Source organism: Parus major, chromosome 11 (assembly GCF_001522545.3).
Source record: "Parus major isolate Abel chromosome 11, Parus_major1.1, whole genome shotgun sequence".
In the NCBI taxonomy this organism is placed as follows: Eukaryota; Metazoa; Chordata; class Aves; order Passeriformes; family Paridae; genus Parus; species Parus major.
The window spans coordinates 8,679,489-8,692,418 of record NC_031780.1 but is presented as its reverse complement, the minus strand read 5'-3'; the positions used below and the strand labels follow the sequence as shown (position 1 = coordinate 8,692,418).

Genomic DNA, 12,930 nt, shown 5'->3' with positions numbered 1-12,930 from the left:
CAGGTTCAATTGGCTGTCAAACAGCCCTCCTGAAGAGGATGTAGGGGTTAGGGTGAAAGTCCAGCTGGTCATGAGCCAGTAGTATGTTCTCATCACAAAAGAAGAAAATTAAATGCTGGGATGCATTAGAAATGCAGTCAGGAAAGTGAAACAAGTTATGGTGCCTCAGTGCCCAGAAATGGTGAGGCTGAAATACTGGGAGCAGCTTTAGGGCCCTCAGTTCAAAGAAAATGTTGACAAACTGGAGAGGACACAATACACAGCTACCAAGATGGGGCCCTGGAACACATACCTTACAACGAGAGGCTGAGAGGGCCAGTCTTGCTCTGGCAGATGCAGCAGGCCAAGGAGAGATCAGTTTGAATTCTACAGCTATTTGAAAATCAATTATGAAGATAGAGACAAATTCTTCTCCATAGTGGCAGATAACCAGCAGTGGCATGGGCAGGTGTCTCAACTTCAGAACTTCAAGCCAGATGCTAGAACAAAAATTCACCAGGTGAGTAATGAAGTTCTTTATGTGCCACTCAGGTTTCAGAGCCTCCATCCTTTAAAGGTCCTCTAGACTTAGCTAAACAAAACCATGGCTGACCTGATTCAGCACTGCCAGCAGTCCTGCCTTTAGCAGGAGGCTGGGCTAGAAAGTGACAAAAGTTCTGTATACCTTTAATTTTATGAAAACCTTACAGAGCCTAATTGTGTTCCTGCTAGGCCCTTATCATACACATTCCCACTGAGGGCTGGTGAGACTGCTGCATGCAAGGTGGAAACTTAGAGAGCAGTTGTTTCAGTTGATCACATTTTATGCAAATTTCTCTATTTATAGAGTCTGACTTAAAAGCAGTGTCAGTAAATGAGATTCTGTCCAGAGACTTCAGCTGGTTTTGGATGAAACCCTAACCTCCCCCTGTCCTGGGGAGGAGCAGTGAGGCAGTTAGCTAATCCTCCCGTGATCACAGGAAAGTCCCTTTTATCATAAAATCATGTGGCCAGGGCTGTGTGGCCTGAGAGGAAGCACACTATGAGGGGGAAGTTCACAGTGTACTTTTGCTGACAGCTCTAACTCTCTAACCAGCATCAGCTTTCTCTGCCCAGCACACCCCTCCTCAAGGGAAATTTAGTATGAGGAGACAGAAGCAGCAAAGGTGAGAAAAGTGGGCTGTTACAATCCTAGAGAAGGCTGGAAGCATGTCAGGTTGTGTTGTTGGTACCACAGGATCCTCCTTCCTTGGCTTTGGTTTATCAATACCACATTAATTTTTGTTTATATATATTTTCATATAATTTTGTTTATATATATTCTATACTTCTGTGGAAAGTGCATTAAAAATGTTTTCCTCTTTAAAAGGTGTTGGCCTGTCTGGCTCAGCCTGTGCTGCAGGAGAATCACAAACTCTTCAAAATCCATACAGCTAATTAAAGAAAGTTCTGCAGAGGAGCTTTGTATCTAAATTTGAAGGACTTAATTTTACTGAAATTATTTGACACTTAAAGTAGTTTTAGGTAGATCTGTATTTTTAGAATATCATGTGATGGGGAAACTAGAGTACTAGAACAATTCTACATTTGTTTACTCCTTTTGACTATTGTTTTCAGCTTAAAAAACCCCCTTAGCATAAAACCAGAAAGCTTAATTTTAATCCATATGTGAAGAAAGCAGAAATTTACAGGCCAATTTACAGTGCAGGTCTGACCTAATTAAACATTCTTATTAACTGAACATGTTAATTAAAAAAAACCAAAACAGTATGTTACCTAAATATAATTCATCCAGAGAAATTAAGATTTCTCACATACTATGAACACTCATAAACAGTGGGCAAGGAAATCTGTAGGCTTCCACAAGGCCAGTCTTGTGCAGAAATCAGACAGTGAAGAAAAAAAAAATTAGTTTCACTGTAAATTGTTGAGGTTTTTTTGTTGTTTTTTTTTGTTTGTTTTCCTCGTAATAATGTAAAATACTTGGAATAAGACCTTGCAGCAGAGAGTAATGGGTAAGAGAGACATTGAATCATTCTCATCTCGTGTGCATAGCTTTCATTCATTGCCATACAGGCAGCTAAATAGGTGCTGGAGAAGGACAGACACTCCTGCCAGAACCAGCAGCTGCCTGATGCCCAGGGGCTGTGTGCTGTTCTCAGGGACAGGGAGAGACTGAGTTCCATTGGAAATACCACTGAGTGCATTCCAGCCATATGGATGGGGAAACAACAGTGAACAGAAAGATAATCTGAAGAGCAGGACTTTAAATGTTCATTATGTGAGTGCCTGCAGGATTCCTTTTAGTGAGTGAATCCAGCCATCACAGAAGGTTTGGCAGGGGCATCTGACTATAACTGCAGGAAGCATTCTGAGATAGTAGTTATTTCTCATATGTACATTCATGCTAAATGACAGCACAAGTCTTTCAGCAAAGTCATGGATCTAAAAGAACCCAGAGCCCAGTGTTTAGTCCATTCAGAAGACAAACAAAACTGACTCTCATATTGTCAAAGAATGAACAGTTAAAAGACATCATATTTATTAATTTACTTTTCAAAGTATCAAAATTAAGTCTTTTAAAACCTAACCATAAGAAGAGCTAGAAGTTTTGCTTTTTTAATCCTAACTTATTTTTGTGTCTCATTCACAAACTATGACAGTTCATAGGAAACATAAATATGATTTTAACCGTACCTTAACATCCTGAAAGCAGGAATAATAATGATACCTAAAGAATAACAGTTTAAGACACAAGTGGTTTATAAGTCTTCTCTTCATAACAGTCACAAAGAGTTATGATCAAATTTAGAATAAAATAAGGGTTTTACAAAGAGTAGCTTTAAAGGGCCATGACATAAGACAAAGCATGAATAGAGAGAGAGAGTGTACAACGGAAGAATGACACAGGACCAGAAGATTGAAGCATTGAGATGACCCAAATACCAAAGCCTCTGATACATATTCAGTAAACACTACACTTGGATATTTCAGAAGAGTTCCCAGCATCATTTCTCAATCTGGCCATTCCAGTTGAGCCTCTGGGCAGGTTAACTTTTGGCAAGGAGGTAAGTTCTAAGGTGCTGTATTCTTTGGCACCCTGTCTATTTTGGGAGGACTTATAAGGAGATAATGTTAAAATGCTGTAGGTTTTAGATTTGCAGGATTCAAATGGTATGTAGTTCAGCTTTATAAAAGCTGGGCTGTAGTGCCTGAGTGCAGCCAATGATTTAATCATCTTGCTCTGGAAGACAAGACTCCAAACAGGAAAAACACTCACTCGCTGTAATGGGATACTTGAAGATACAAAACTATTATGTCCCTTTTCCATTTCATGGATGTGTCATTGAACTAAGCCTCCCTTTTCTATTTTTGTTTGTTTGTTTTATTTTTACCATACCAGTGTATTTTGGGAAATACTTACAAAATTAATTTTGCTATTAATGAGATGACTAAACAAAGGTTATCAAAGCTTCTAGCCTTTGGCAATTTCCATAAAATGAGTAGTGCCAAGCACCTCTGCTAATTATATTCTATCAAAGAAATGTATTGATTCTTTACCTAATTATTTGTACAGTGAAATCTTAAACAGGTATGACCCAATAATTCATGTAAATTGGAAAAACTCCCAGACTGCAGAGAGTTTAGGGAATCATACTTGCTACAAGTCCTCATCCCAAACTGTGATATGTTTTGGAACATGACACCCTAAACTGTATTAAGACAGGGTGGAGAAATGTGAACCTCCAGGTATGTCAATTATGTACCTGCAGATAAGTAGTTCTAGTAAGCTGATGGTGAAATGTCAGAGGCTGCATTGTGTGACCTTGCTGTGAATGTGTGTCAGAGGTGAGGCTTTATAAGCAGCTTTCAAAGCCTTCACACACACCAAGCAAATCCCAAGCTCTTTTAGGCATAGTGAGCACTCCCTGCCTGCTCCCCTAAGGATACCTGTCCCAGGGTGAGGAATAGTGCAGCAGTATTCACCAATCCCCAAAAGAAGTCTTTCCCCTAGGACAGCATAATGCGAATATATTTTCCAGTGCCATGTCTGTCTCCTGGATTTTTCCACCAGAAAGTGGGCAATGTTTTAATTGGCTTGATTCTAAGTGCTGCCTTTTCTGTACCTGGCAATTCTGGAGTGTGAAACTATGCATCTGGGCACAAATCATCAACAACAATTTTTAAAAAATCTGATCTTGACCAAATGCTGTTTTTCAGTTGCAGGGCTGATTTGGGTTCATTTGGAGATTTTTTTGTTTGGCTGAGGTTTTTTTAAAGTTGCAACAACCTGTAGATTAAAAGCATCTGGAGCATACAGATTGGTACTGATTCCCTATAAGTGTTGGTATAATCAAGCCTGCTTGGAAGCCACTCGAATGTAGTGCCATGGAAGAAAGACTTCTGAATTGCTGCAGTAAACATCCATTGGCTTTCAGTCATTTAGGAAAACACTCTGCTTATGGTGAAATATATTCTTTGAATTTGGTTATTAGCATACTGAACTGGAATTAAGTCCAACGCTGCCAGAGATGAGAACTTCCTTCTCTTCTGTGGAAAGCAGCCAAACAACACAGAGGATGTAAAACATGGAGAATTTACTTCGTTTTCCCAACAGTTTTCCCACCACCAGTCACATAACTCTTTGCAGACCAAAAGAGCCTTTGTCAACCTTAAAAATTTTAGCTGGACTAGAATCCAGCATAAATGATGTGAAGAGACAGCACTTAAAAAAGTGAAAGGAGGTATATTTATGGAAAAAAAAAAATCTGATTATGGGACTTAAGTAAAATAAATTATTAATAAAGTATTTTTAACAGATATTGCAGTAATCAAGAGGTTAAGTTTCAGCTTTCATTTGGAGATTGCCAAATTGAAATCATCTGAAACTATTCATTACAGACCCAAAACTAGAAGACAATGAAAAAACACAAGACATTGTTTATTACACATAGTCTCATCAAATGCATATTAGTTTGAATGGCTGAGTTTTTGACTGAGTTGGTAATATTGCAAACAAGCTCCTCAGATGAGAGTGAGCATTGCAGTTTTCTGACTTCTGCTTGACACTTACTTCCAGTAAATTTTTTTGTGGCTTAGTCTGTGGAGATCATGATCATTTCTCCTGTGAAAGTGAAGAGAGAACAGGGACACACAGCAAGAGAGGCACACAGACAGTGTCCAAAGAGGCTAGAGAACCCAAGTGCTGCCTGCCCTGTGGTGCCTGTGTGCTAGCTTTCTTTGGAATTCAGCATTTCATCTGTGGCAAAGACACTGGAGACAAAATATAGTAATAGTCCTATAGTTCAAGAAAATGTGGTAATGCAGCATAATCTTTTGGGATTGATGTTTTGACTCTTTTAACTTGTCAGTGATCAATCCATTTTAATACAGGCAAATGAATTTCACTGAACAGTAAACAGTTCTAATAATATCACTGGATGAACTTTTTGGACTTTTGCATTTTAAAGCTGAAAATAGCAGTGTGGCATGAGTGAGAATAGCCTCTACTGGGTGGACTTTGTTCTATTGTGTTCTTTCCAGGAAGTGACAAGAAGAGAAATGACCTGTTGCAAATTCCCGGATTGTATTGCGAGAGACAAAAAAAACCCCACGAGGCTTATCCATGTCCTCAAGTGACATGTATTCACTTTTCCTCTCAGCTTCAGTGCTACAGGAAAGCAGGTATCAAAACAGACAGCTCTGTGGCAGACACTGAAAAGGAAACATTTAGAATTCGTGCAAAAGCTGATAACCCCTAACACTGGCAAGCCTGGGGAAAAGCCATGGTTTTCCCAGCTTACACAAATTCCAGCTGGAGGCTCAGGTCCACGATTGTGAGAAGCAGCAGTCATTAAGCATATCTGCACATCCCTTGGACATGTTTTCCTCTTGGACATGTTTTCCTCTTAAAGCAAAATGCAGCAGCAGACATTTGCCAGTGTGTACACCCAACTCAGAGACTCTGTGGATTAAAAGCCAGTGGCTGAGCTGTGCCTCAGAAGCAGCTCAAGAGGATGATGGAAGGCACAAACAGGAGTCACATGGAAGTCAGAGGGGAATGTCCAGTGCCACAGCACAGAGGGTGTGCGAATAACCCCAGGCACCAGTACATGCTGGTGGCAGCCAGGTGGAAGGCAGCTCTGCAGGAGAGAACTTTGGGGTCCTTAGTAGGTCAGCAGCAAGGAGATGTGTGGCAGATGATGACAAGAATCCTGGGCTGTGTTCAGAAAAACACTGCCAGTAAGTCAAGAGAGATCTTGCTCAGCACTGGTGAGACCACATCTGGAGATGTATCCCCTGCTCTGGGCTTCCCTGTGCATGGTGGACATGGAGTAAGTCTAGCAAAGGGTCAGGAAATCGATCAGATAATTGGATTATCTAACATGGGAGGAGAGGCTGAGAGAATAAAGATTGCTTAGCTTCATGATAAAGCTCAGAGGGATCTTTCTGATGTATGTAAACACCTGATGGGAGGAAGCAAAGATGGAGCAAGACTCGATGTTGCCCAGTGAATGCATAAAAAACAGTAAGAAGAAATTGAAGCACAGGAAACCATTCAAACATAGGAAAACACCATAAAAGTGATTGTACAGTTGAACAGGTTGTCCAGAGAGGTGGAAGTCCCCATCTTTAGAGGTATTTAAATCCCAGCTGGACATGGTCTTATAAACCAGATTGTTTGGATTCTTCAGGTTTTTTAAAAAACAACTTGCTGCAAAATAACTGTGAAATGTTGCTCTAAGAAAGAATGTAACATCAAAGACTTTCAATTGTTAAACATTGTTTTTAGCATTGAACAATTAGAAAAGGCCTTCACTGGGCCTGTTAACCCCATCTGACTTCAGTTCTTACACATGGCTCCATCAGATAATCAAAATAAGCTTATCTAACAGCTTTAAATATTCAGTATCTATTTTTAACAGCTTTTTAAAAATATTTTTTCTTGCCCCATGACGTTATGAGGAAATTTGGGTCAGAGGCTCATGGGTTTCATCACTACTTTTTCTTAGTTTGCTTGCAGAAAACAATTGCTTAATTTTCCTGTCCTATATCTCTAATAGGGTCAAAAATTATTTGACTTGTGCTATACCCAGTCTTATTTAGCAATGGAACTGGTGACTTTGCTATGCTACTGTAACTGTAAAAATTCAGTTCCTGACACTTTCAAAGTGTGCAGTAGATTCTCTCTGCAGTGAAATAAAAGGGAATAAATCTATCAGAAGTGGTGCCAATAAGAATAGACAGAAATATTAAGTCCTTACACACCAACAAAGCAGCTTAGAGAAGAAACACAGCTGAGAGTATGAGCTTAAATGCAATTTCTGAGAAGTAGGCAGAGCACATGGGTGAAGGTCCCAGATGAGGCTGATGAGGGCAGTGGGGCTTCTTGGTGCTCTCAGGGCCCTGACAGAAGATAAATCCCAGTAGTCACAGTTTATCTTCCCTTAAAGGTAGGCTCTTTGAAAGCACTGTGTTTGTATTAAAAGGTTTCATGTAGATTTACTAGGCTGGAATGAATTTTTAATCTGTAATTGTTCACTAGGCTTTCATAGGATCTATTTCTGAATGTCTAACACTAATCCTGAAAAGAATAATTTTAATAGCATTGTAAACCATAATGCTGCTTCCTTGCAGTTCTCATTAGATATTGGCCAAAGCTACAGAATCTAATACTGTTATCTCTTCTGAAAATGTCTCTAATTTTAGTGCTCTGTCCTCTCCCTTCTCTTTTTTGTGATAAGCCTAAAAATGCGTCTTTTGGCATACTGGTGAATAGGTTTTGTTCCTTAGCACAGGGAGTGTTTCACAGACATTGGAAGTTTCGTGTCTGTAATTTCCTTCTAGAGACAATAGTTATGATTTATTTAGAGGAACTTCGTCAGCTGGTAGAAAACCATGAGGAAAGTATCAGAGAAAACAAGTTTCTCTAAATAGTTTCTACTAGGTTTTGTATGAGCTAGCTTTTTCCCAAAGCAGGAGTTAAGTCTCCTGGAGACCAGGAGATGAAATTTTTGCTCTTGCTTGTGATGGTAGATGTGGTGAGTGTGTAAAATCACAAAAGCCATGCCTAGGATGGGATTTGACATGAGAATGCTGTCTAGAAAACTCTTTATGTGATTTACTGTATTGTGTAGCTGCTGTTTGCTCTTGCTTTCCATAAATTTGCTTTCTCTTCCCTGGTTTTACCTCATTGCTTGGGAAGATGTAAACTGTATTTGAAGCAAGTGCTTAGCACAGAAAGGTTCTGATCAGAGATCAGAGTCACTCTAGCTGTGCTGAACAAGTAGATTAAAAATGAAATGACAGAGATACACGAAGTGGAAGGCACTACCAATGATGGTAACAACACTGAGATTTGTAGGGGAGTGGGACTGACATGGTAAACAAGAATATGGTATTTTCTAGCATTATCTAAGGAGATATTTAAGCAGGGAGGCACATGTGAACTGGATTTTGAGCTCACAGCAGAGTTGATCGGTGAGGAAGGGAGCAGAAATCATCCCTTCTGAAGTAAGAAGAGATCATTTTTTGAAGGCTGTAGGAGGCAGAAGGGTTAGAGGGTTCCAGCAGGCATCTGGGAGGGTGCTGGCTGTGGGCAAAGGGCTGCACAACAGCAGGAGCCTTAAGGGACTGCAAACTGCAAGATCAGCAGAGGCATGAAGGATTATGAAGAGAACGTGTCCCTCCCTTGTTGGAATGTTAGAACAGGCTTCCAGTGCTCTCTTCAGGTTTCTGTCAGACACAGCCTCTGCCTGTGAGAATGTGCATCATTTCTGTGAGTGAAATGCACTTCCCAGTGTAAGGGTGGAAATTATCCCCCTGTGCCCTCAACAACAGGTGCTGGTTGTCCTGAAGACTCTGCTGTGCCTCAAACTGAAAGGACTGCATTCAAGCTGCTGAAAATACTCTCCATGTGCTGGAGGGTTGGATAGGACTGCTGGAGCAGGCAGCTTCAACCTCAGTGGCTGTGATGGACACTGGGGATGAAAATTGTGCATTTCTTGGTGTGATCCAGAGTGTAAAACTAAAAAGAAGTTACAAGGAAAGGAGTGAGCCTGTCTCATTTTAGTCATGGCAATGGCTTATTCTTAGGTGGTGGTGGTGGCAGTAAACTTATTTGTAATTCAGAAATCAGTACTAAAATCTCTGTACAAATCAATTATTGTGTATTGATGGCAAAAGGAGGAATCTGATTGTCTGTATAAGCTGAGAATGAAAAAACACATTAATCTTGTAGTAACCAGAGAGACTAATAAACAATGTCAGATGTAAGTAATATTTTTTATTTGGCTATGAATCCTTTGCAACCAAAATTCTCAAAAAAAAGCTGCTGAAGAGATCTTGAATCTCCAGATGCTTCATTTTGCCAAATCTTAGAGTACTGGTGATAATGTGTTTGTCGTCTAAAGAAGAATTAGTATATATTTTTTTGTTGTTTCAAAAAGTCAAGCAGCTATTTACTGAGTTCCTAGATGAAAGATACAAGCTGAAAAACCACCAATTTACCTATTACTCCTGGAAGAGTGATGGTATCACAATTGCTGCTATGAGCACCACACTGACACCAGGCATGAGGGAGACCATGGATCTAGCAAGCTTAGCAGGCACATTTGTAATTCACTTAGAGGACAGCATTCAGGAATGCTAAGTGAATATACTTACTGGTACAGGGTATATGCTCAGTATTCTTGAAATAATATATTTAACCCAGATTTCTGGGTTATTTTTACACTTAGCCCCAAGGAATGTTACAAACGCAGTGCCAGTATGGCAGAAGTACAAAGCATTCTAAACATATAAATACAGATTATTATTTGGCTCAACCATGAAATATGTTGCAAGCATTAAATGTTTTGTTAAACTTCCAGAATTTTATGAAGCCAGAATAGTGTTGGTGCCAAGATTTACAAAAGGTGAATCCTGACTGCCAGGATACAAGGAGAAAATGTGACTATAAAGGAGTTTGGTTGATGTGAGTTTTGAAAAAAATCATAGACAAGTGAGGAAAGGATTCAGCTGAGAAGAAAACACATTGTGAAATCGAGACACCATTTTAACAGTGATTGATTATAGGAATCTGCTTCGTTTTGTTGCTTGTGGCTGGAGGGTTTGAGTGAAAGCTGTCTGCTTGCTGCAGCCTGGTTTCACCACACAGGGTCAGTGTGAGATCACACAGCTTTGCTCTGTACCAGCTCTGAGTTTTTGAGCAGAGGGCAGTAATGCTGGGCTAGTGTAGGGGCCAGACCCGAATTTCTCATCATGAAATACACGGTCCCTTAGAGGACCATGGAAAGAGAAGATTTAGTCATGGGAGAGAAGGAATATTTTCCATGTTTCCTCTGCCGACGTAGTGGAACTTGTTGCTCTGGACTTCATGAAAATGCTTTAGGACATTTGTCCTATAAATGCATCCTGTTTTTCAAGTCTGTATTGCTTCTCCTTGCCACATGGATGGTGTGGAGCATAATGTACAGGCATTCTGCTTTATACAGTTGGTTGATATTCTTCTGATCTGGCACAGGCAAGGGAAAGTGTCATCCTGTGGTTAAAGAATGGGGCTTGAAATCATTTTGCCTCCTGAAATTGATGCCTCTGCAATAGACTTTGGGTGTGACTTGGTGGCACAGCACCCAGTGGTTTGTGCCTCAGGGTCCTTCCCAGTAAAATTAACAGAAATGTTTTTATGAGGGTAGCTCAGGGTTTATTTAATGCTAATACTATCCTTGATAACCAGCAAAAACATTCAAAATAAGCTGTGGTATCTTCATGCCAGTAACGTCAAGAATAATCTTCTGGGGTTTGAAGCCCTTCTCTTTATTAGGAAAAGAGGAGTGTTCTTAACTTGAGGCAAGTATGCTTGTTTTTGAAAAAAATATAGTTTTAACTTTCCTGAATGAGTAGTAGCAGCGGATTTAAATTAGCTATGAAATAGCATTGGTTGTGCAGCAGAGGTCACTGCTGCATTACTTGAATAAATTCTACCAAGTGCCTGATAGACCTGACCAACAGGATTTGTAATTCACAATAACTATTTGTATTTAAATGAAATTAATATTTCCCTGAAATTTTTATTTCTTTGAAACAGAGAATAAGCACCAAGTGAGCTGTATGTACAGAACTTGTACTCCCAGGATTCTGCAGCTATTTGAAAAACCCTGGACAGTTCATAGATGTATAAGGAATTCTCACAGACAGATAAAACACAGGCAGATATTTTCACATCATGTCTTTTGCTGTTAACATACAGAGAATTGACATGAATCAGCTTTAGAAAAGTCAGACCAGGTTTGTGTCTATGTCTGTTCTGGAGACAATAAGTTGGAGCACATTTTGGAGTCTACCACAGAGACAAGCAGCTGGGAAGGAAAAGAAAGGAAAGAGACAGATGTGTGGTATTCTTTTGAGCAATTAAAAAAACACCCAAACAACCAGAAAACTATCCTCACAATATTTTTCCTTACAAGTTAAAAAATTCTGAATGTGGAAAATACTATAAATATTATTATAAATAATGTGAAAGGATCCCATCCCTGGAAGTGTTCAAGGCTGGGTTGGAAGGGGCTCTGAGCAACCTGATTTAGTGGAAGGGGGAATTGGAACTAGATGGTCTTCAACCCAAAACCTTCCAACCCAAAACATTCTGTGATCTTTTCCTCAATGTACACACTGTCAAATAGCATGTTAAGAAAAAACATCTCATGTGCCATAAATTTGCAGTTCATTTACTCCTTTAGCATTGTACCTTAATAATAGTTATTTAAGTATACTTATTCACTGATCATCTTATATATACCTGCAACACTTTAGCATCATTCTGAATTGAGGTAGAAGAGTCTTAAGCTGTGGTGTCAGATCTGATGTTAAGTCAATAGCATCAGGCATTTGAACATTTTTTTCAGGATTCTTGTTTTGATGAGAATTAATTCCACACAGTATTTTACCCTGCATAGACTAAAGAACCTGGAAGAAGGATAAAGAATGTTGTATTATGCCAGTACTTTCATTTTCCTCATTTAAGCAAAAAGAATTATTTGTAACTTTAAATTCAAGTATGTAAAGAAACATTTTTAGGCAATCTTAAAAACAGTGAGCCTGATGCACTTTAATAAATCAGGGCTTATTTATCAATTTAATCATGAATTTAGCGGGTGTTTGGAAGTGTGATGAATTCCTCAATAGAGAAATAGAATGAATGGCTTTTTCCATTAAAAGGAACAATAATTAAGCACAGCACCAGATCTCTATGTTCCCAAGCATAATCCTATAAGAATATAGTGCAGGTAGGAGGAGAAAGAATTTTGTTAACCTCCTTTGTTCCCAGAGAGCAATGCAAAAAAGATTTACCTCCAGAATCTGGGTTGTGGCAAACCTAAGTAACAAAGCCTCACTGAAATGAAAGGGGTTCTGTAGATTGAAGGGTTTCACCTCTGACCAAGAGCTGGCAGCACCAGTGCTCAAACCATTTCTGAACAGTAATTGCCCAGAGATTATTTCCAATCGCTGTTGAGCCTGGTGAGTATTAAAGTAAATTTCTGGGCTTTATTACAGGTCTGTACATTATGGCTCCAATCTGGGAGGTTATTTAAGTGTGTCCCTAATCTCCCTGAGGAGGGTTGTAGAAATCAGGAGATGTGAGATCAAGAGCTGAGCTCTTGAGAGAGGCACAACCAAGTCTGCTGCCTTTCTGCATCCCATGCTCAGTTCTCCAAACAAGACTTTCTTCTTGTGGCTGATTCTACTTAACTACTGGTTAATGGAATCATATCTTTGGGCCATATTTTCCAACAGGAAGTTCTGGATTATTGGATCCTTAACCCTTCAATACAAGTCACAAGTTTTCTCTTCTCTTGAACAGTTTACAGCTCTGTTTGGTACTGTGAGTCCTCAGGCTCTCTGAAAAGCCAGTCCAAGTTATTTATCAAATGAGCCACCAGCACAAACAGAGAA

At 39.5% G+C, this 12,930-nt stretch overlaps 1 protein-coding gene across 5 annotated transcripts in view; it reads right to left on the bottom strand.

The window, feature by feature from the left end:
• LOC107209761 (receptor-interacting serine/threonine-protein kinase 2-like) overlaps nt 1–12,930 on the bottom strand; it is a 40,913-nt gene that overhangs the window by 12,879 nt on the left and 15,104 nt on the right. For all 5 annotated transcript variants that reach the window (XM_015639782.3, XM_033517248.1, XM_033517246.1 and 2 more), the window contains one exon: nt 293–479. The gene's annotated coding sequence lies outside the window, so the exon portion shown is untranslated. The remainder of the gene's footprint in view (nt 1–292; nt 480–12,930) is intronic.